Genomic DNA, 23,588 nt, shown 5'->3' on the forward strand with positions numbered 1-23,588 from the left:
ATCCATTTAAATTACCAGTGTACTTTACAGCAAGGTTAAGGCTCATGAGTCCTCATGATGGGGTCTTTTTGAGGACCCCCATTGCCCTTTTGCTTTGTTGGTGAAAGATAAAGTTAAAATGTTCTTTCCTCGCTTAACGGCAATAATCCGTTCCAGGAAAATTGCCGTTAAGCGAAAACACTGTAAAGTGAAAATAAAAAAGGCCATTGAAACGCATTGAAACCTGTTCAATGCATTCCAATGGGGTAAAAACTCACCATCCAGCGAAGATCCTCCATATGGCAGCCATTTTCGCTGCCTGTGTAGTGAGGAATCCGTCCCTAAGCACAGCGGGGAGCCATTTGAATTACCCGGTGGCCATTTTGAAACCACCAATCAGTTGTTTAAAAATCATCATTTTGCGAAGAATCTGTTCCCTGCTTCAGGAACCGATCATCGCAATGCAAAATTCCCCCATTTAGATCATCGTTTTGTGATCGCAATTGCGATCGCAAAAAGATCGTCATAAAGCGGATTCATCATAATGCGGGGCAATCGTAAAGCGAGGCACCACTGTATGACCTTCAAAACAGAAACAGAGGAGATGGAGCAATTGTTCAGTGGTTTTTTGCTGCTTCACAAATTGCACATTAACCTCCTTTGGCTTGGTGATGTATCATGGAAGAAGAAACTACTATTTGCATATATATTTTTTTAAAATTCAGCAGCTGCAAAGAATGCATCTTCTTCAGCAATAATGTTTAATCACCTTCCGATTCTGAAGCTGCCCCCTTCATCTGTTTTCAAATCACATGTAAGCATTGATACAAAACATCTCCTTTTGTTGGGGAGGGGTGTGTCAGCTGTTTTCTGAAATCTATGGCTCAACTAATCTCAGCCACAGTCTTAGCTAACAGAGTATTTACTGGCCACAATGGTCAAAAGCTTGCTGAGCTGACATAAAGCCAGTTGAGGCTACACTGAACCCAAACCTCTCTCAACCTAGGGATGCTGGAAATCACTTACTCAACCTTTGTGTGGGCACAGTGGTTTTGAGCGTGAGTGGAAGAGGGTTTGGATTTGGTTCAACTCAGTTCCTCTCCCATGGCTTCTCTTCCGTGCCCTTTTTTGGCTCTTCTGTTGGCTGCTCTCTTCCAGCACAGCAGTTGTGCTTAAAGATACAGTCATGCCAGCAGATCTGAGATCAGTCAGCACAAGGGGATTGGGCTGGCAAAAAAAGGGCTGCTGCCCATTCCAAAGCCACTACAACTAGCATGACTTTGAATTCTGATTACACTCTCAAATAGTGGGCCTGGCTTCTGATTTCCCTCCATGTAGGCTTTCTTGTCATGCGGATTACGTAAGCTCACAGGTTGTCAGTTGTTCGGAGTCTGAAAGAGTATCTTGATTTTTCAAATCAGAGATAGGGAGTTTGATTGCTCACTGTGCCTGCCTCCTTGACAGGGGTTGGATTAATGATCCATAGGGTCCCTTCCAGCTCTACAGATCCAAGATTATTATTTTTTAAAAAAAAACTCTGCAATTCTGCATACCTATGGAGTCCCCCCAACTATGCAGAAACCTTTTTCTTCCTCGCTTTTGTTGGCCTTATTTTATTTATTTATTGCAACATTCAGAAGCCATCTATCATCCACACTCATACATAGGGTATGTTTAAAGATAATTAAACCCATAAAATAATGAAGACAGTAAATTCCAAATACGGCAGCAAAACAAAGAAATGCAGCAAAAACAATAAAATCCACAATCATTTTGTTTCTGAACTGATGGGTGCAAAACTCTTGAGTATGCTATCAGAGCTTCTCCCTGTGAGGTTGTCAAAATCCAGTTCCATCTTTGTTTCCAGCTCTTTTCCCACTCACCCTGCAGGTCTGAACAGTTCTCTTCTCCCTCTCATTTGTCTTTGTTTCATAGTGTATTTGACATTCAATGTGCACATGCTCTGTATGGAAAGTGAAGCCAATGGAGTCAGCTGGCCTGGCCAGTGGGACATCTTAGGTTGCCAGGATCAGATGAGATGCCCTCTGCAAAATTCTGCACAGATCATTCATATTTGTCACAATTCCGAAAAGGAAATGCATCCATTTCAGTCCTAATAAGAAAGCGGGGAAGCAAATAAGCAAGCCTTGTGTTCTCCAGCTACAGTACTTCATTTTTTTCCTTTTTTCCTTTTCACAACCCTTGCTGATTTACTTCAGAGAAGTCCCACTGAAGTGAAGCTCCTTTTGTTTTTTGAGAAGATGGCCTTAGGGTCTTGCCTTTGATGGAGGAAGAATTTCATCCATCATTGAGTTTAGTATTTAAAATTATATTTTTCTCTGTTTCCATTTGATTGCCCTTTCACTTCATTTGCATTTAGACAAGCATGGATGGAGCTCCCATACTGTGAATATGAATAACATCTTCAGCAACTGACAGGAATTAAAATATGTCATTAGCTTTGCTAGTTGTCCTAGTTGTAAAGATGTACAGTATATCTATTCGTTAATGAGTTTATGTACTTTTTAGAGTAGAGTCTAATTAAAATCCTTAGGTTATGTTTGCCAAAACAATCGTACTGCACTTGGCAGTGTGAGAAAACCTGTGTTGCTTAATGAATAGAGCACCCCATTTCAATAGAATGAGGTGATTCAAAGGTAATTTTTATATCTTATACATTTAATTATCTTGGATTACACAGCAATTGGGTAAATGCAAGATTATCAGAGTAAAAAGAAGAAAAAGAAGAAGAAATATTGTCTCTAAATGTTATATTATACTCTTCAGATTTTCAGTTTTAGGCCCATATAATTTGCCACAATCAGGATCAGGAACTTTCTTCATAGGTAGGCATTCTGGAGAGATTGATTAGGAAGTCACTAGCTTAATTAATACTTCAGATGTAACTCTTTCTTGTCTATCTGGATAGACTTCACATCTAAGCATCAGGAAAATTGTGGAAGAACCACCTGATCATCCAGATATGCCCAATTCTCCATTTCAGTCTCCAAGATATTTGGTTTTGGTAAGGGTTGTCAGTGTTAGAAATACTGAGCAGGTTTGGTCTTAATCATTATACAGCTTTATAAGAATGATCTGAGGTGATCTGTGAATTTGCATGCTCTTTCTCCCCCCTTCCCCCCCCCATGGCTGTTGCTTCTGTTTTAGTTCAAGCATTGATTGTCATGAACCTGACAAAGTGGTTAATATGCTCTGTAGAAACAAGGCAAATTCATACTGCATAGTAAACTGATTTTTTTCATTAATTACTGTTAAAGATTAATTAGAGTTTGGGATTCGGACAGCACACTAAACTTTGGTTGAATTAAAATGGAGTTGGAAGCTTTTAGGTTTCTCCGTACAGTTACACTAGAAGTGACAGAAGGAAGGAGGAGTGTGAGAGCCCCAGTTTTAATAGTTTATCCAATGTGTCTGTCTGGCTTGGAGGGGCAGTTTAGGTCTCGAACTATGGTTGTTTTGATTACTTGGTGGTTTTTTCAGCTGGAGATTAGAAGAGTGGAACCTAGGAACAATATTGAAAGATGTGCTGCAATACGTCATGTGAAACTGTACTGTACTCTTCCTTTCTTTTAAGGTTAAACATTTTTGCAACAGTCTCATCTCTCCCTGGCACTGTAATGTCCACTTCCTGCTATATATTAGATCAGTGATTCTCAACCTTGGGTCCCCAGATATTCTTGGATTAAAACTGCCAGAAACTTTCACCATTAGCTGTGTTGGCCATGATTTCTAGGAGTTGTAGTCCAAGAACATATGGGGACCCAAGGTTGGGAACCACTGTACTAAAAGGAAAGTTAAGCATAGAAGTCCAAATACGTTTTGAAAGACATTAAAATTAGCTTTTGAAATAATTATGGTAATTATTAGGTCTTGATGAAACTGGTAATTGCTAATTCTGTGCTAATAGAGTAACAATGACCTTAGCTGGAAGGCTTTAAGGTTGAGCTAGGTGTAGCTCTACCTAGCTTCCTTGTCAGAAAAAAAGTTCCCAGCTAGCACTGGACCAGGAACCAGAAGTTTGGGTGGAGACAGGCTTTGCTCAGCATTAAAACCTATCAGTTGAGATCTTTCTGCCAGGTGAACCTCATTTATGTGTCAGTAAGGTGTCTGTCAGGGAGAACTCTCAAATTGAGAATTACAGGATTTATAGGAATTGTAATCCAAGAGATCCAAAAATTCCATCCGTATTAAAATTTCATGAGTAGCACCCTCACCTCAGTGCCTTCTCTGTGCACCCCCTTCTTTCTTTCGCATGGATCCTTCTCGCTTTGTTTTCATCTTGGTATTCATTCATCTTGATACTTATTCATCTTGTTCAAGAGTACAACTCCCAGAATCTCCCAGGCAGCATGGGTCCCAATTAATGAGCATTTGGAGCCTCCCATCCATAAAGTTTCTAAACTCAAATTGAAATCTTTAACATGCTCTGTTACACAACTCTGTAGGCAAAAGCAAAGCAAAGCAACACTCACACACGCAATTGTGTGCCCCTGAGAATTCCCAAAGTTATTCTTGCACATGGCATGTAGCCTATATGTGAAGTCAAACCATCCTCCAGATTTGGTGAAATTCATCCAGATGTTTAAGAGAAAGCTGCAGCACACAAAATGATTTTTGGGTATACCACACAACTGATCTTGCAGTCTGCGCATTTATTTATTTTATCCAAAAAAATTTTTTTTACCCTAGCTTTCTCTTAAAAGGATCCATGGTAGCTTATAGTATTTAAAAAATGAATAGTATAAAAGCCAAAGAATGCAGTAACTATAGGATCAATGCTTTAATTTCACATGCAAGCAAAATGATGCTCAAGATGTTGCAACAAAGGCTTTTACCTTATATGGAGCAAGAAATGCCTGATGTTCAAGCTGGATTTCGAAAAGGAAGAGGCATTCAAGATCACATTCCAAATATTCACTGACTACATGGGCATACCAAAGAGTTTCAGAAGAAGATCTATCTGTGCTTTATAGACTATAGCAAAGGCTTTGACTGTGTAGATCATAAGAAACTATGAACTGTTCTGAAAGAAAGAGGGTACCTCAGCACTTGATTGTTCTGATGTCTAACTTGTATTGAGCAGAATATGGAGAAACAGAATTGTTTCCTATAGGGAAAAGGTGTCAGACAAGGGTGCATTTTATCACTTCATCTGTTCAGTTTGAAGAACATATCATACAGAAAGCTCGACTAGATTCAGATGAAGGAGGACTGGAAATTAGTGGAAGAAACATCAGTAGTTTACGATGTGCAGATGACACCGTCCTACTGGCAGAAAGTAGCAATGACTTGAAATGACTGTTAGGGAAAGTGGAAGAAGAAAGTGCCAAAGCAGGGCTGCACCTGAACATGAAGAAGAAGAAGAAATCATGACTACAGAAGAACTACACTACTTTAATGCTGACAATAAAGAAGGTGAAATAGAGATTTTGTACATCTTGGTTCAATCATCAATCCTAATGGAGAATGCAGCCAAGAAATCAGAAAGCTGAGAGTAAGGAGGGCAACAATGAAAGAACTGGAAAAGAAAATCAAGTGCAAGGATCCGACCAAAGCCAAGGTCATCCACATGCTTGTATTTCCAATCGCCATGTATGGTTGGGAAAGCTGGGCAATAAAGAAAGCTGACAGGAAAAAAAAATTTTTTTGTCTGAAATGTGTTGCTTGATGAGAGTTTCACAGACTGGACAGCCAAAAAAACAAAGAAGTAGGTCATAGAGTATATCCAGCCTGGACTATCTGTGGAGGCAAAAACATTGAAACTGAGCTGTCCTAGTTTGGGCACATCATGAGAAGGCAGGATTCTCGGGAAAACACAGTAATGCTGGGAAAGGTGGAAGGCAGCAGGAAAGGAGGAAGACCAAACAGGAAGGAAGGAAGGAAGCCATAGGCTTGGGTCTACAGGAGCTGAGCAGGGCTTTTGTGGACGGGGCATCTTGGAAATCACTTATTCAGAGGGTCGCCATACGTTGGAGGAGACTAGAAAGTGCACAACAACAACAACAAATAAAAGCTAAAAACTAGACATTACGGTATTTAAAAAAGAATTAAATAAAAGCTCACAGGTAAAAGCAGTACTAGAAACATATTTTAAAACAACAAAAAATAAAACATTCCTGTTTTAAAGAAATGCTCAGACAGCCAATCACTAAACTAAAGTATGCCTGAAAAGAAAGGCCTTTGCCTCTTTGTGGAAGGACAGCAAAGATGGAGCCAGCCTGCCCTCCTGTGGGACGAGTTCCAGAGTTTTGGAGAAATAACAGGGAAGGCCCTCTTCCCACCAAATGCACCTGGCGGGACTGGGAGAAAGGCCTCCCCTGATGATCTTAAGACCCAGGCAGGTCATAACGAGATGTGATCTTTGAGATAGCTTGGACCCAAGCTGTTGCAAGAGGCAGCAATGGCTCCCTGACATCTGCAACTGCAACTAGGATTTCTATCACCTTTTCTATCCCAAGTGTATTTCTCTACGTGTTCTTATTTTCTTAGAAGGAAGTGTGGGTGTGACTCATTTTGAAAGGGGGAAATATGTTCATGGAAAATTATCCAAAGATAAAGGTCATCCCTGATGATCTGAAAACATGGGCAGGCTTATAAAGAAAGATGTGGCCTTTGAGAAAGCCATTTATGGCTTTATATATCAAAATCAGCACTTTTAAATGGTTGCGGGTTTTCATCAAATATATAGGACTGAAGATGTCCATGGATTTGGTGAAAATCCACCTAGCTGTTTAAAATAAAACAATTGAGATTTCCCACTTCCCCCAAAGTGATTTTCATGTATGTCACATAAGTCTATATTTCAAGTCAGACCATCCCAAACAAACCCTCCAAATTTGTTGAAAATTCATCTAGCCATCTTTTACATGATGCAATGACATGTGAACAAACAGACCCAAACTTTCATTTATATAGATTTCATTGTTATGCACTTCTAAGTTGCTTCTGACTTCTGGTGACCTCCAGAAGATCCCATCATTAAGAGTCCTGCTAGATTTCATTCCTCTCAAGAAACCTTTTAAGTTAGGAAAGAATAAAATATCAGCCGTCTAGACATTTTAGCTGATAGATCTAAACTATATTTGTAACTGAGCAAAAGACTTGTGTTTGTAGCTTGTTTCAAAAAACTGAAAAAGCTGGGTGGTTTGGAGAACGTTGCTAGAGGCGAAAGAGATCACCTGCCATTTAAAGCCGCCCTGAGTAGACATGGTCTAGAGGGGCGGGGCATAAATTTAATAAATAAATAAATAAATAAATAAATAAATAAATAAATAAATAAATAAATAAATAAATAAATAAATAAATAAATAAATAAATAAATAAATAAAATTTAAGATTCTAAATTGTCTCTCATTTTCCTTCCTAAAAAAAGGCTTTGTGACATCTGACAACCCCCTCCACATCTTAATCTGATTCTGTAACAAACTTGGTTGATCAATTTGTCTCATTCACATTGAAATTTGAACTTACCAGATTCACATGTCCTGAACCCAAAGACAAACCAGAACACAACTGCATGTCAACATTCCTACTGTCCTCACACAGTTCACAAAAAAGTGTTTGGAAATATGTGTATTTGGAGGTTTGGCACTCACACATGTTCACTACTTGTGTATATCATTGCCAAAAAAACAACCACCTCCAAATCCCTATACTAAGCTAGAGGCTGCCATTTAAACTTGTGAACAGGGACTCTGTTCTCTTGTATTATCCCTATCACTAACTAAGCCAAGCAGCCATTCACACAAACACAACATTATATACAAAATGGAACCTCTACAGCCAAGAGCCACACAGACCAATTAGATTTTAGTTTCATTCACAAACCTATATTTCTGAACTGTCATAACAATTGCTCCTGGGTTACCACATATAACTATGAAGCAATCCCAGAGACCTTTGGGTAGTGTGGGCGGCATATAAATTAAATAAATAAATAAATAAATAAATAATTTTTTTAAGACATAAGAAATTTAAGACATAAGAAATTTATTTGTCATTGCGCTCACAACTGGGTGCAACGAAATGAGGTGCTCTTCCCCAAGGTAAAACTGGACAACACTACAAAAAAAAGTTAAAATATACACAACTTTCACCATCCAAATATAGATACCCCGTTTTCTCTCAGCAATTAAAATCCACCAAAAACCTATGGGCCCGCATTTAAACTCAGTACTGCACTTGGGTAAAAACTGTTCTTGAATCTGCTTGTCCTTGCTTTCAATACCCTGAATCTCCTTCCTGATGGTAATAGTTTAAAGAGCTGATATCCCGGATGAGAGGAGTCTTTCAGTATGTTAGATATCTTCCTCTTACATCTGTTCTTATACAATTCTTCCAAAGAGGGGAGTGAACAGCCAATGATGTTTTGGGCCGTCTTAATCACCCTTTGAATTGCCTTTTTCTCTGCCACTGTGCAGCTCGTGAACCATACACAGAGACAGTAGGATAATATGCTCTCAATCGAACTCCGATAGAAGGTGATTAACAAACTCTCAGTCAATTGTTGCTTTCTAAGAATCCTTAGAAAATACAACCGTTGTTGTGCCTTCCTGATTAACGCAGCGGTGTTTGCACTCCAAGTCAGGTCATTTGTTATGATAGTCCCAAGAAACTTACATTCAACCACCTGTTCCACACAAACTCCATCTATATACAGTGGCTGAATGTCTGCTCTTTTTTTCCTATAGTCCACTATGAATTCCTTGGTTTTTTGGATGTTAAATTTACTATGAGGCAAATCAAACCTGTACACAAAACACATATAGAGTGTGAAGTTGCCATGGGTGAAATGAACAAAATGTGTTTGATTCTGTGGAAAGCCATTTGCAAATGTGTGTACATTTGAAATAATTACACAAAAGTGCTATTCTCAAAATATATAGAGATTTCCATGTGGACAAAAATGAAAAAAAAAATACAATCTAACTGAAAATCAGGAGAGAACAAACTTAGCAAAAAAACTGAAAACTGGAAAGAAATTGAGCTGGACAGATTTGTCCATTCCTAAACAACTGCATTCTGTATGCCTTAGAATACAATATATTAGACGCCTGGCTAGATCATTTAAAATGTCTTTACCTTGTAATTAGTAATCAGATAGAGCATAAAATTACAGTCTTCCCTATTGAAAACCACTTATTATAGACATATTATACAATTATTTTCACATCGTGGCACTTCAGATATACAGTTAAAGATAAAAAACTAGTCCTAACTACAGATGGCCATGAAGCACTTTCTGCTGGGTTGTCCCAAGTAGTTGGTACAGCACCACAGGTGTTGCGCATTTCCTTCCCCCACTCCGAACCGCTGGCACCCCCACTCACCAACCGGTGCATGTTTCTCTTTCCTTTCCCATTGCACAATCTTCCATTCTGTCAGGAGGAGCACAGGCACCATTCTGCCTCCTCCAGCAACTGTGCACTCACAGACAGTGCTGCAATAATCCCTGCCCCGCCTTCTCATCTGAGTGGGCAGTTGCTGGAGGAGGCAGAGAAGGGAAGTCCATGCTCCTATCAGGACTGGAAGATTGCATGATGGGAAGGGAAGGAGCAACATGTGCTGGCTGGTGAGTGGGGATATGGGTGGGGCGGATTGGGATGAGGGAAGGGAATGCACAGCAGCCAGTGACTTAGAACAACCCAGCACAAAGTGTTTCATGCCCATCTCTAGTTCTAACTATAGGAGACTCACTGAATGGACGTGAGCAGTTAAGTCAACATGTAAATCCTACTGTTCAATGACTCTAGTTTTGTTGGCATTACCAATTGGATGTAGCCTTTAGTTTTAAATTGGTTTAGTGTGTTAGTTAAAAACAAGTTGTTAATAACTAATCTGTGCCTGTACAGGAGGAAAATGTCTAGGAGAAAAGATTAGTCTGAAATGGTACAACGTATGAAGTTTCCAACTTAGTATTTTTCTCCAGGTGTAATATTGCAATTGAGGGTCGGTTTGTTCTTTAAATATTGCTTGAAATGTGCTTGCCAGTTCTCTTAGAAACCAAACTCAGAAAATCATGCCCTCAGAATAAATGCAAGAATATTTTAGTCATAACTCATATAGATATTTATAGCCAAAGGTGCATACAGTAATCTCACACCCTTGAAAGCTTTGAATTATCCTAGGGGAAGAACTGAAATGACATATCTCCATTTTCTTGTTCGGTTAGTAAAACTCTCAGCAGGAGTTTACTACTTTTAATGGTCTACCATTTTAAATATCTATGTCAAGATTCTTAAATAATGTGTTGCATGCATCAAATCATTATTGTAAGCACAAAGATTCTTCGTAATTCTACTTAAATACTGCCTGTATTCATGGAACATGCAAGTAACTAAATTAAATTCTTTTAAAACCCTTTAATTTACAAATGTGGGATATTGTGCTCCTGTATCCATGATTCAAAACATCAGGATCCAGAATATAATGTCTGTGTTGCTAGCAGGAAAAAGGATGGCAAGCTTTACATAGCAAAGGGCATGAATGTTGACAACTCTAATGGCAACATTCAAAATGATCCACAGGATACCCTCTTGTGCTCATTACTGTTCACAGAGTGACACTGGAAGGTGACTTCTATTTTAATCAGTTAAGCATTTCTCACCCAAATATAAAGCAATTTTCATGGTTGTTTTTTTTTTAACAAGTGTAAATGGTACAAAATCCATTTTCAAAATTATAATTTTTGTTTGGTTTGCCCTCCTTTTTAGACTTGCCTTGTAGAATGTTGATTTGCTTTCCTAGCACAATAACATCGTTGCAGTGCAAGGATAAAAAAGCAAAGTAAACAAAAAGCAAAACTGGTGAGTCATCTCCCTTTGCTTCCTATGAAGTCAAGTGAGTTCTGGTGGTAAAAATGTTCCTTAAACTTAACTGTATATTTTGTTTTCAGTTTTGACAGCCCAAAGCATGACAGACAAAATTATTTTGGATTATTATGTTTAGATCTAAGAAAAGCATAACCTCAATATAATAATACCTGCCTTTCCAGTCTACTTAATTAGCTCAGCAAGGCAGGTTATTTTTCGGATATAATAGTGATATATTTTAAGAACAATTGATATTTTCAATAGTATACCCTTTAATGCTTGTCCAAAATTCTCTTGGCTTGGGGGACTTCTTCTCCTTGTACAAATGCTCTCAGTAGGGGCTGCTTTGAGAGATGTGGAGGTTATACATTCCATACACAAATATACTTGTGTGGTGTGTTACCCTTTTGGGGTTGTGAGGCACCTATGTGTATACAATGGAAGATCATCTTCCACTTCCAGAGCCCTGCTGACATACATTGATATGGGAGAGAGGAGCACAACTCACCAGTCTGTTGCTTTGTTTTTCATCCTCCCACTGGAAGAATTAGTCACACCAGCCCCAGGCCGACGTGCAGGGATGGGAAATTGTAAAAAGGGCTATGGATCTAGCTGATCTAGGATTACCATCACCTTACCCCTGTAATACTCTATAGGGGGGATTAGAGCAAAGCTTCTCTCCTGGATGAAGAAGGATCTTTTGCTTTATCCTATCTACTTTCTAAGACAGAGGTAGATTCATAAATCCAAAGGTAGCCATTTAGCCCTTGTGTGTTGTATCTTTTCAATGGCATGGCAACATGCTTGATATTTTATTAGGCTGTTCTCATTTTCAAGTCATGGCCTTTAATTTAACTATAATTCTGCTTTTTCTAGAAATGTTGGTAGAAGTGTATGTGTTTGCGTGCCTGTTTGTCCATGAAGTGGACAAACCCCCTCACCCTCCCAGCCAAGCCCATGCTTCTAGCAACCAACCTGTCTTTTTCCCAAGAAGCTCCACCCCTGGGTTCTCCCTGCTTGCCCTAATGCATTGAGCTTCTGCTCACATCTTCCTTCCTTCCTTCCTTCCTTCCCTCCCTCCCTCCCTCCCAGGATGAGTTCAATGTATGCTCCCTGTACTTTCTGGAGCAGAAAAGAATGAGTGGTAAGTACTTAAAGTAAGATGGGATATGAATGCTGATTGGTGCTGATTAGACATGGGGACAAATAACAAAACGAATTGCGATATTCATTAAAAACCACTGATTCATTAAATATTCATCCCTTCACATTCATCAGTTCCAGAGACCCCCAACAAATATGAAGGGATGACTATTGCCCCATTTTTATTTGTCCCCCCATAGGAAGAGAGGGAAGGCTAGCTTCCCGTCTCTTCCTATGGCCTTCCCTTTCTGCTTATGGGCCTGAAGATCAGCTGATCAGTGGGCTGATAGACAGCCAGCCAGCCCCACAGCCACCCACCCCCACAGCCTATTCCCCACACCCTTCCTCTCCCTCCCTCTCTTAGTGCTGACACCATCCGCCACCGCCTGGCGCCACTGTCATCCATCACCACTGTAGTCTCCAGCTGGCCTCCACAGCCACGTCCTGCAGAAAGGGACACTGGGTGCCCTTTGCAAAGATGGAGGCTGCAGCTTCCCTACCCTAAATGAAGCTGCAGTCACCATCTTTGCAAACGGCAGCCAGTGTCTCTTTCTGAGGCCGTGGCTGTGGAGACCAGCTCGAAACTGCAGCGGTGGTGGTTGAGCAGCGCCCATGGTGGTGGCCCAGCACTGGTTGCGACAGCGGTGGTCCAGTGGCAACAGTGGTGTGGCAGCGGCCGCCAAGGTAGGGAGGCGACAGGGGCACGGGGGCAGACTGTGGGGGTGGAGGGGTTAGCATTGTTTTTTAGACAGCCTCTGGCTGTCTAACCCCGCCCACAAAACAATGAATACATTCGTGCTTCATCAGTTCATGGGGGGAGCTTCGTGCTTCGTCAACTTTGACAGATCACAAAGCAGGACAATTTGCCAAAATGGTGAGTCGTCGTCCTCATCTCTAGTGCTGATTATTTCCACTGTGCTAAGGTAAGACCCAGACACAGAGGATAGCCCTTGAGGTCCATAAAGGAAAGGAGATGTTGTTACTGACGTTTGCAAGATACTGAAGCTTAAATCCTAAATGCACTTATTCTGAAATAAGCCCCATTGAACATAGTTGAGTAACACTGCATAAGACTGTGCATTCAGATGGAGGAGAGGAAGAGTTGTGCAGATGTGGTTGGGTATCCCTCTGTTTGGAGGTAGACTATGATATGGTGTTCTAAAGGCTATGGAAAAAGTTATAAAAAAGAAAATCTTCATCAAAGGATCTGGTTAATGGACAGAACAGCTAAAGGAGGTCACAAGATCCGTTTTTCATTCTATGGAGAACTTTATTAAATGTCTACATAACTTGTAGTAATTGTGCCTGGATTTGCATATCGTAATCAAATTAGCATATACAAGTAATATGCAAATTTTGTCCTTAATTATCTTTTTTGATAATGTGTCTTGTCTTTTTTTCCATGTGATACATTAGTGGTCTTTCAACCTGCCAAAGATTTGACAACTATCTTTTTAAGTGCAACACAGGCAGAAGATACAGGTTTTCTGAGCATTTTGCAGGCCACCATGGACTGTGACGGCTTGGATGGGTTGCTGGATATGTAGGTCTCACCTATGTTAAACCAGCTGTGCCTTCTCACTTTGTCTCTGGAAGTTTTTCCAGTGCATTGGAGCTTTAAGAAAGTTAATATTCTAGTAAGCAATCTTTGGTCCCTGTTAATCAAGTGTCCTTTATGAAAACACATTGGTATTTACTAAAAGAATTGCTAAGTGAATGCCAAAATATAATGCTTATTTCTTTCTTTTAAAGTTGTGGCTTATAAACTCACACAGCTTGATACACAATTACATTCTGAAGGAAGGTCTAATATTAATTTTATGCTGCTTACATTCCAGTTTCTGTTTCTTTGCTTCGAGCTCCATGCAAATTCCATTACTATTAAGCCTGCATCTTGAACAGAAATCCAATGCCCTCCTATTGCTCGTTTCGAGAACTGAAAAATCAATCCACAACAGGGCATATTTGAAAGGCACTAAGATCTCATTACGATGAATATGACTATTCATTTGTCTGTCTGTTTGACAATCAAAAACATGCCTTCCTCCCAACATGTACTTAAATGAGATGAAAGCAAAGAAGGTTGGGTTGTCTGATTAACAGGGATTTTGAAGTTCGCAGAGCACATATATTTGATCACACATTCTACCTATTGTAAAAAAATTACAGGCTGGACATGTAGGCCACCATACATCCTCACCGACCAGATAGGCGGGGTATAAATTAAATAATTAAATAAATAAATAAATAAATAAATAAATAAATAAATAAATACATGTTGAAAGTGAATGAGTGTGATTCAGCTTTCACTCACGATAATGTCTGGTTTTGCACTGGGAAGAGTAGAGAAAGAGGACCTTCTCAGGTTTCCTAGACAGTTCAGTACTGGCTCTGACCTGTGCTGACCTTCCTTTTATCTTAGACTGCTCTTCTTAGGGTTGCTGATGTGATATCTTTCACACACCTCTCTCTTGCCCCTCCAAGGAGGAGGCCTCTTACTATTTTTCTCTAGAGATTAAATTATTTTTTTAAAAAAATTATTTTTACCCTGGCTTTCTCTTTAAAAAGAAACCAAGACAGATCACATCTTTAAAAAGCAACAATATTAAAAGCTATCCAAATATTTTAAAAGAATTAAACATACATCATATTAAAAACATTAAAGACATCACTAAAACAGATTTAAAAGCAACTGAAGTACAAATAGTCCATTTTTTAATCGACTGGCTATATTAGATAGTCAGTCACTGAGGGGAAAGCCTGCCTGAGGAGAAAAGTCTTTGTCTCTTTGCAGAAGGACAGCAAATACGGCGCCAACCTGTCATCCTGTGAGAGAAGTTCTGGAGTCTGGGAGAAGCAACAGATAAGACCTTCTCTTGTGTGTCCACCAGGCACAGCTGTGAGGGTGGTTAGTACTGAAAGAAAGGCCTCCCCTGTTGATCTTAGAACCTGGTTATGCTCATAAAGAGAGATGGGGTCTCTAAGATAGCTTGGACCCATGCTATTATAAGGGACTGCAGTAGTTCACTGGCATCTGCAACTTAGGTCCTGATTATACTGGTAAAAGAACAGGTATTTGAATTGCACGTAGCTGCTATTGCATCAGTGTTTAAAAAGTTGATCACACAGCACACAGAGCATCTCATTCCCCGCTCCCCAGACTCGTGTTATTCTGTTCAGAAGTGCGTCATTTAATCTCCTCCTTCATTAGCTAGAACTAGGACTTCTATCACCTTTTCTATGTGATTTTTCTAAGCTTTTTAATTTTCTTAGAAGGAAGTGTGGATGTGATTCATTTGCAAAGGGGGAAAGCATGCTCATAGATAATTATTGTGAGTTTCAAAGGGCTGAATTCGTAAGTTAATGCTGCTTCTGTACTGCTGCTTTGTTGTTTCTGTTATGTGCTATCAAGTCGGAACCGACTTACAGTGACCCTAACAAGGTTTTCAAGGAAAGTGAGATATTTCAGGATTGGTTTTCTCAGTTCTCAGCCTGCCTCCTGCAAGTTTCTATGGCTGAGCATGAATTCAAATGTCTGAGTCCTAGTCTGCTACTCTATCTACTACACCACACTTGGTATTGCTGCTTGCTTACTTTTCAACATTTGGGGCTTGGAAAGTAAATGCAACTACGGCAGTAGATCTAGCAGAATCCAAGTGACACCAATATTTGATGAAAGAAACACAAGAATTTGCCTTATATAAAGTCAAATGATCCATTGAGCTTGGCACTGTCTAGCGGAATATCCAAGATTTTTTGTAGGAAGGATGCCCTTCAAATAACTGGGAGGGACAAATATTTGGAGATGCAAAATGTGTGGTTGAGGGTTCTTAGTCTCTTAACAATTGTTTGAAGATGTGCTTTAAGAGTTCTCTTTCCCCTTTGCTGTTTTAAAAGCCAACCCATTGCATTGCTGTACGTTTGACATCCATACTCCAGAACTCTTCACCAGGCTGATCAGTGCAAAACTTCAACATTTATGCAAGTATAGCATAATCTTATAATCATTATCTTATAATCATCATTGGAACTGCAATTGTTTAAGCTTCAGTGGAGACAGAAGCTCAGAGAGCCAGCTGGAGTGTGTGGTGTTAGTAGGCCAGATTTCCAGGGATGTAGAGACTACAGGGTGTTGCACAACAGTTTGAACCACTGCCCTCCTTCATGATTGTGATGGAAGTTCCTCAAGAGTTGTATCTTTAGAGTTAGATCTTTAGCATTCTTATTTTGTTTCTGCATTTACTTTGGCTTTATGTGCTGTTTTACTTGCTGTTAGGCTGGATTTTATTACATGCGACGAAAATGCTTTCCACAAAAATGCCCAATTTTATGTGAAAATGAGTGACTGATGCAGTTGCATGAAATGTGTGAATTGCCCAATATTAAGATTATTACCCTCTAAAAAGAGATGGAAACTTCTTCTGCTCAATATGATTATGGCAGTTCATCAGAAATGCTTATTGTGCAGACTTCTTGATTTCACAGAAGAGGACTATAACCATATTCAGCTAAATGGTTCAACCTGGAAAGGTGGGGTGGGGTGGTGGAGCAAGTAGGGATATCACACATGTGTCCTTAGTGAAAAGGACTAGTATTGGAAAAAGAATATTGAGCTGCTAAGAGGGGGGCTACTGGTTTATCAGTTAATGAGATTCTTGTATTGGTGGAAGAAACAGCCTCTTGCTTCTAATAAAAAGTGGGATTTTTTTTCCAGAGAAAGTTGAGCAGTATTCCAGTATTGTATATGAAAACGATATCCGTTCTGAATTCATTGCTGCAGCATTTTTAGAAGCTGCAAGCTCAAAATGAACTCAGTGTTTGCCCCGGCAACCTCAGCACACAAATTGTACACTTTCTACAAGGACATGACCTGAGTCTCTTTTCTCTTAAAATATACAGAAAGATGGCTTATTCTGTATTGCTCTTATTCCTGTGTTTTATTTTTAGAGGAAGAATGCTAAAGGTTTCCAGGCTCTTTGAATCTGAAAGCAGACACTATTGTCAGAATATTTTGGGGCCATTTCTTCCACCTCTCACCTTTCCGCTGCTCAAAAATCAGATGATATCATTAACAGAGAGCATTTACTTATTTTTAAGATGAGAACCTGCAAAGGTTTTGCTTTGTTTCCTTCTAGAAAGGTGAGAGAAAGAGAAAACATACAGACTATCCAGGTAAGTATTATTTTTTTTAAGAAGTGACAGTAAAATATATTCAAATAAACATGTGAGTACGAAGGTGATTTAAGGTTCAAATCCTAAATACACTTATGCAGGATTTACTTCTGATCAGATATGGAATTCTAAAAAGTCAGCTCCAGGATGCCTAGTCTGTTGCACTCTCCAGGCTTTTCATAATGGCCAAGAACCAAAGGGAACCACTTCAGTTGCTATTAGGAATGTGATTCACAACAGCAAATTTTTATTTTTAATGTTTGTTGCTAATTTCATTTATACTTGTGTGAGCAAAGAGCTACATTTAATTTCTATATCTCCATGCGCACACACATGAACAGTTTCAATTCAACAGTTATTTTTATATTACCATTATATCTGATCACTAGTTTAATATAATCTAAGTTTAACTTAATCTAAATATTAAATCTTAATTAAATTAATTCAATCAAATAATTAATTCAATTAAATCTTAATTAAGTTTAACTTATTCATAAATTTAACTGAATCTTAGTTTAACTCATCTCCCCAGCAGTAGATGAAGTACACAGGCTACTTTTGGGACTAGAGAGAAGCAAACTTGTTTGCCTTCACCCTTAAGTATCAATGGGAGTAAGCTTGATCCCATTGGTAGGTGGGTTCTGTTTGACTCTGGTTGAACATTCCTCCTTGGTTGAACAAGGAGAATGAAAAATTGCTTGCACAATTGGTCATTCAAGAAGTTGCTTGAGCATTGTGCCTTGATAGGATCCTGGCCTAGGATTTTATTTAAATTTCTAATGTAGCTTTTGTACCCGATGGATCAGAGTACAAACTGAGGCAGCTGTTTAACTCTTAATCACTAATCACATAAGAAAAGTAACCTAATTCACAAGTTATAGGAGATCAGAAAAGCCTCTGGGATGATGATAAATACCTGTTAATGCTTGTAGAGCCACAATTTCTTAAACTGAGCTCTCTATGTTGTCTAGTGCAGTCCTCCCTACTTGCATTCTTCTCATTTTTTAAAACTTAAGTAAAGTGTTTTTTTTAATGGATGCACCCGGTTCTGCACTTTTTGGACTGATCAGAGAATGCAATGCAATTTGTGGTTGGAAATCTATGCATTTCTTGGCTTGTGATCTATTTGATAAAAAGAAAAATAATGTTATTTCTTAATATTAGTTAGCGACCTAGTTTTGAAAAAAAATGCATCACAATTACCAAAAGATGTAATTAAAATGACCAAAAATGTTCTTTAGTCACTACAGGCATGTCCCAATTTATGAAGTCATTAAATGTGTGTAAAAATTATGTATGGCATTTTTACCTTTCAGAGCAGAAAACTCTTTAACCTACTCCAAACAAAAAACTCTGTTCTAAATCTAAGTAGCAGTTGTTAGAGTAGACCTATTGAATCAATGGAAGTTACACAAGTGTTGACTCACCATTCAACATATAGTCCAATTTGTTTTAGCTCCCTGTTCTTTAATCTACAAACTAACGGTGCACAATTATTTGAACAAAGAGGCAATGTTTTTGCTGTTTCTGACCAAGGGATCAAACCTGTTCTTGTGCTGCAGGGTCAGAAGACCAGCAGTCGCAAGTTCGAATCCACGCGACGGAATGAGCACCTGTCGCCTGTCCCAGCTCCCGCCAACCTAGCGGCTCGAAAGCATGCAAATGCGAGTAGATAAATAGGGACCACCTTGGTGGGAAGGTAAACAGCATTCCATGTCTAAATCACACTGGCCATGTGACCACGGAAAGATTATCTTCGGACAAACGCTTGCTCTATGGCTTGAAGAGCGGGATGAGCGCCGCCCCCTAGAGTCGGACACGACTGGACAAAAATTGTCAAGGGGAACCTTTACCTTTACCTTTACGTTAGGAGAAATAGTTGGGATTATAACACCCAAAGGATGGATATGTTTTTGCCATCTGTGATTGTGAAGTATCTAATGTTTTTATGAAAATGTATGTTTTAAACAGAACAGACAATTATGAGGGTATTAGATTGCACAATGGATTATTTTACATCAGTGTATTATTACCTGATATGTTATTGTTCAGTACACAGTAGTAAAGTTGAAGTTAAATTGGTGTGAGATTTTGAAATATAAATGTAAATGAGTTCAATGAGCTAGGCTGCCTGTTCTTCTAACAAATGCCAAAGCAAAGCAAAGAAATAAGCAGTTAAGTCACAATACTAGATCTGCGCTCCACTAATCAGTTTTTCTTTCTTATCTCATTCCCAACCACCAACTTCCACCACCCACAGATCACATACTTTAGGCATCCCCCTGAGATGTGTTAACACAATCTTTAATTATAATACATAAACACAGATCCACATTCTGCAATTTTCTGCACAGAAATCACAGCTTTATGTGGATATTGTAAAAGGGTCTACAAAAGTAAGAACACAGCTGAAGAGTGAGGCACAGAGAAAAGTATTCCTTCACACTGAGTTGTCAAAAAAAGTCGACATCTCTTATTTCAAATAACTAAAGAGCACACCCAGCTTGGCTCAGATTCAGAACTGCATGTCCCATGCATGTATATGTACTCAGCAGTTATTATCAGTACTGTGCACCACCTTCAGCTGAAGCCTGGATTACAATTGACCTGGTTTGGACCAATTTGTATGACATCTGGCTCAAAATGGAATGGATAGATTCTGTTCCAGGGCGAAGGGAAAAATGTGGAGCACTTCAGAACAATCTGAAGTGCTCCACACTAGGTCTCTGACAAGGAGGTAAGATCTGGAGGGGAGATGGTTTAACTGCTCAAAACCTCTAACTTGCAATTTGAGGGAAGAATCTCCTTCCCACTCTCCAGTCACAGTGTTTGCAGTGAGGGATTGTGTGAGGGCACTTAAGTTAAATATTTGATTCTTTCCTGTCACTCTTTGTCATTCTTTCACTAGGTTTAGCAGAGTTAGCAATAGTCAGGAATAATCAGCAAATAATCAATAATCGTCAGCAAAGAGAATTTGAAAAGGGACTTGAGTTTATTGTAATCTGAACTTAATGTAAGTCACCTTTCTGGCTTTGTCTTTTTAATGTGATTCCACTAGCCTTTTGCCCAATACGTCCTTTCCCTCTTTGATTTATTTTAGTGTTAAAAATGTGTTCAATGTGTGTGGGTTTCTCTGTGTTTTAGGAAGTGACATTTATTTTGTCCTCCCGTACCCACCTCATTGGCCCTATGTTCTGATATGCTTTTTCACATGGTTCATTAATTTATTCCTCCCGTCATTGCTCCTGTGTGTTAATATATGTGTACAATTGTATATTCATCTTAATCCTGCTGGACAGCATACTTTATTCTCAGTGCATATATGATTGTATCGCACAGACTGAAACAGACTGGTTTTCCTCTCACCCTGCCCCTTCCCCCAGGTGTAAACCTGCCGCCATTGATAGGAGGACTTTATTTGAATCTGGAGATAAGAGGGAGACAGAAGGCAGGAGTACTACCTTGATAAATGCAGCCCCTGAGACAGAAGGCAGATAGTCTGGATCAGCCCCACTGGGCAGGGCATTGTCTAGAATGATTTTGAGGTGGGAAAGGATCCTAGAATTTGCTATCTGCCTTCAACAAAAGCATTAAATGAACAGAGTAGATTACAAGAGTATTACAACACCAGTCGCTTACTTTAGCTCCTTAGAGGCAGCACTAATTATTCTTCAAAATAGAGCCAGAACAATTCCAGTAGGTAGGCAGCAAGGGGCAGAAAGGCGCTGCAGCATTAGAGTGCAGTTGTCTCCTGCAACAAGCTTTGCCAGCCAACAACTGTGGAGTCAACAGGGGCCTTTGTAGGCCTACCTGTTTCACTTGAGTCCAACCATCTCCCAGGACTTCAAAAAGTCAGCAATTATTGTTGGAAGATTGTTAAAAGTTTTGTCAGACTGAAAGGCAAAATAAAATAAAATGCACAAGCCACGAGGAAACCCATAACTCTCAATGGCATGTAGAACTGACCTTATGGCAAAAATTAGCCACAATAATTTTTTGGAGCTGCTACAGATTGATAAAAAGTAGCCAACATGTTGGAATAATAACAACATTGATTATTAGTGGGAGGACCTTTTCACAAGCTAAGGCGATTGTCGTTTTTTGTTACTAACCAGTTAACAGAGTTCCTTTCCCCACCTCTTGTGTTTGAAGCAAGCCCCTCACTTCTGCCTTTCCTCTTCCTGTTCGTCTTGCATGCTTTGTTTGTTGTCCTCTTTCTGTGACCCTTTTAACTATGCAGTTATGAAGCCAGTTTCTCTCGCCTGTGGAGACTGCAACCTTCACTTTATTTTTTCTGTTTATAACTACTGATTGCAACTATAAGTAAAGATACATTTTCTTTTTTCTCAAAGTGCTTCCAGAGTGAGTTTTAACATATAAAGTGCTAGTTGCTGTGAAGGGGGGCAGGTTTGTTCTGAGATTTCAGCTCTTCTCTTACGCTTCCTCTGTGCAGTTGTTGTTTGTACCTTATATTCTGCTAACCAAAAGGGAATTACCAATTTTCTATAGCACAACATGGGCTACTTTTGGGACCAATCTTGTTTATCAGTCCTCATATGCCATTGTAGTGGCTGCTTGTATTTCTGTAGTATAAAAATGGACATCTTTTCCTTTAAAACTGGGCCCATACCCAGCCTTAAATGGTTAAGCACCCAAAGTGAATGGATTAAACTTCTTACACTGAGTTGGACCTTTGATTCATAAAGTCCAGTTCTGTCTGCTCTGATTGACAACATATCTCCAAAATTTCAATCATGGATCTTTCCCATGCCTTGAGATTCTTTAACTCAACTTTGAATTGCACACAAAGCATATGTTCTGTCATTGAGTCACAGTAAGCCTCCTCCTCCTTTTCCCTCAGTTTGGCCTCCTCTTTCTCTCACCGTGCTTCCATCAAGTAAGCCTTTATACTCCTCATGACAGCAATAAAGCAAAGTGAACCTGAAACACTGTGATGCCTACAAAGTTGTACTTGCCTACCTCCTTCTTGAAGGTGTTTCCCATCCTCATTACATGAGGCCAGAGTCTATGAGGTTGGCATCTACAATTGACATCTAATTAATCCCATTCAAATTTGCTGTTCAATGTGAGGTCTCTGTCACCTGGACTTGCATGTGATAGACATGTCCCTTTCTACCTGCAATAACAGAGAAATTTGGGGGTGGGGGTTGAGTCTAACTGGTCATGCATGTTGACCAAATTCTTCATTCCATGTGTGTAGAATTTATCTTTTATGCCTCAGCCTCTTCTATAGAGTTAAACACGGTTCTTTCTGGCTAGTTACAGGTTGATAATATGAAATGTATTAATGCCAATGCTTGTTAGTGTAAGTTGATAATTAAGTTATGTTATGGATATTGACTTTAAATTATGCTGCCTGAACAAAAGGACCAACTGCTGAGACATCTTCTCTGCCTGCTTTATTTTTACATAACACTGGGAGCTTGTCCACGTGCAAAGATTTTCTTATCTAAGGATACCAGCTGCTTACTGTCGGCTGAGCGTAGTTGTTCCTTTCTCAATCACTGTCATAAGGAGACAGAAATATGTGCATGACTTTCATTATGCCTTTTCATTATGATGGATGCACTTTACTTTGAAAATTGATTATAAAAATAGAAAATCAGCTTTGAAAAGCAATTTAAAGCTGGGACATTGGTCTGTTTGTGATCATATTAAGGCTAATGAGCATATTTTCTTTCTGTGGAAAGGAATATGTTCAAAGTCTTACAACAGTGTTAATGTGGAGATGCCACTGTCTGCAGTACGGTAAATATTTTACTGATTTGCACTCAAATTATACACTAACTGTTTAGTCTATTATCTGAATGGAAGAAGCATGCAGAATGCAAATATAATTTACTGTAATCTCATTTAGAATAAAAACATGCAGTATGCCTAGGCCAGCATTCTGAAGTTTAAATGCAAGGATTAGATAATTTGAAATAATCAATTGAACTGGATTCTGATTATATTATGAGGTATACATGGAGGAAGATGCCTGTGTGTTTAAATCCCCTTTTCTAAGGTAGCATTGCCTTGAAGCCATAGTAGAAACTCATCCTGAAGTTCTCATTTTTTAAAAAAGTTTGAAGTCACTAGTAGAAATTGGAAAATTATGAAGTTAACACTAAAAGCTCTCCTGTCGTGCGCTGAAGAGAAAGCAGGACAGCTATTGATGGACAACAGAACTGCAGTCTGTTATATAAATCATTAAAGTGGCATTGTCTGGCTTCCTGTGCCTATAGCGACTCTCACATTTATCAATGGATCATGTCTTTGGCACTTTATATTACGGGGGGAGAAATGGACACTGAATGACTTTGCCAGGCTACTTTGTTGTAGGTGACAGGCCAAACAGAAAGCCAATTCTTTGACACCGCTAACTTCAGCAGCTGAAAAAGAAATACTTGTATCTGAACATTCTTGCTACCATCTGTGATGCAGATGGAAGCACGAAGA

The 23,588-nt window shown here is 39.2% G+C and overlaps 1 long non-coding RNA gene across 2 annotated transcripts in view; it reads left to right on the top strand.

The window, feature by feature from the left end:
* LOC140707344 (uncharacterized) overlaps positions 1 to 23,588 on the top strand; it is a 109,651-nt gene that overhangs the window by 73,923 nt on the left and 12,140 nt on the right. The window contains exon 2 of one of the 2 annotated variants that reach the window (XR_012087326.2): positions 17,090 to 17,126. The exons of the other annotated variant lie outside the window; for it this stretch is intronic. This is a non-coding gene — a long non-coding RNA (uncharacterized LOC140707344). The remainder of the gene's footprint in view (positions 1 to 17,089; positions 17,127 to 23,588) is intronic. 2 annotated transcript variants of the gene reach the window in all.

Source organism: Pogona vitticeps, chromosome 5 (assembly GCF_051106095.1).
Source record: "Pogona vitticeps strain Pit_001003342236 chromosome 5, PviZW2.1, whole genome shotgun sequence".
Lineage (NCBI taxonomy): Eukaryota > Metazoa > Chordata > Lepidosauria > Squamata > Agamidae > Pogona > Pogona vitticeps.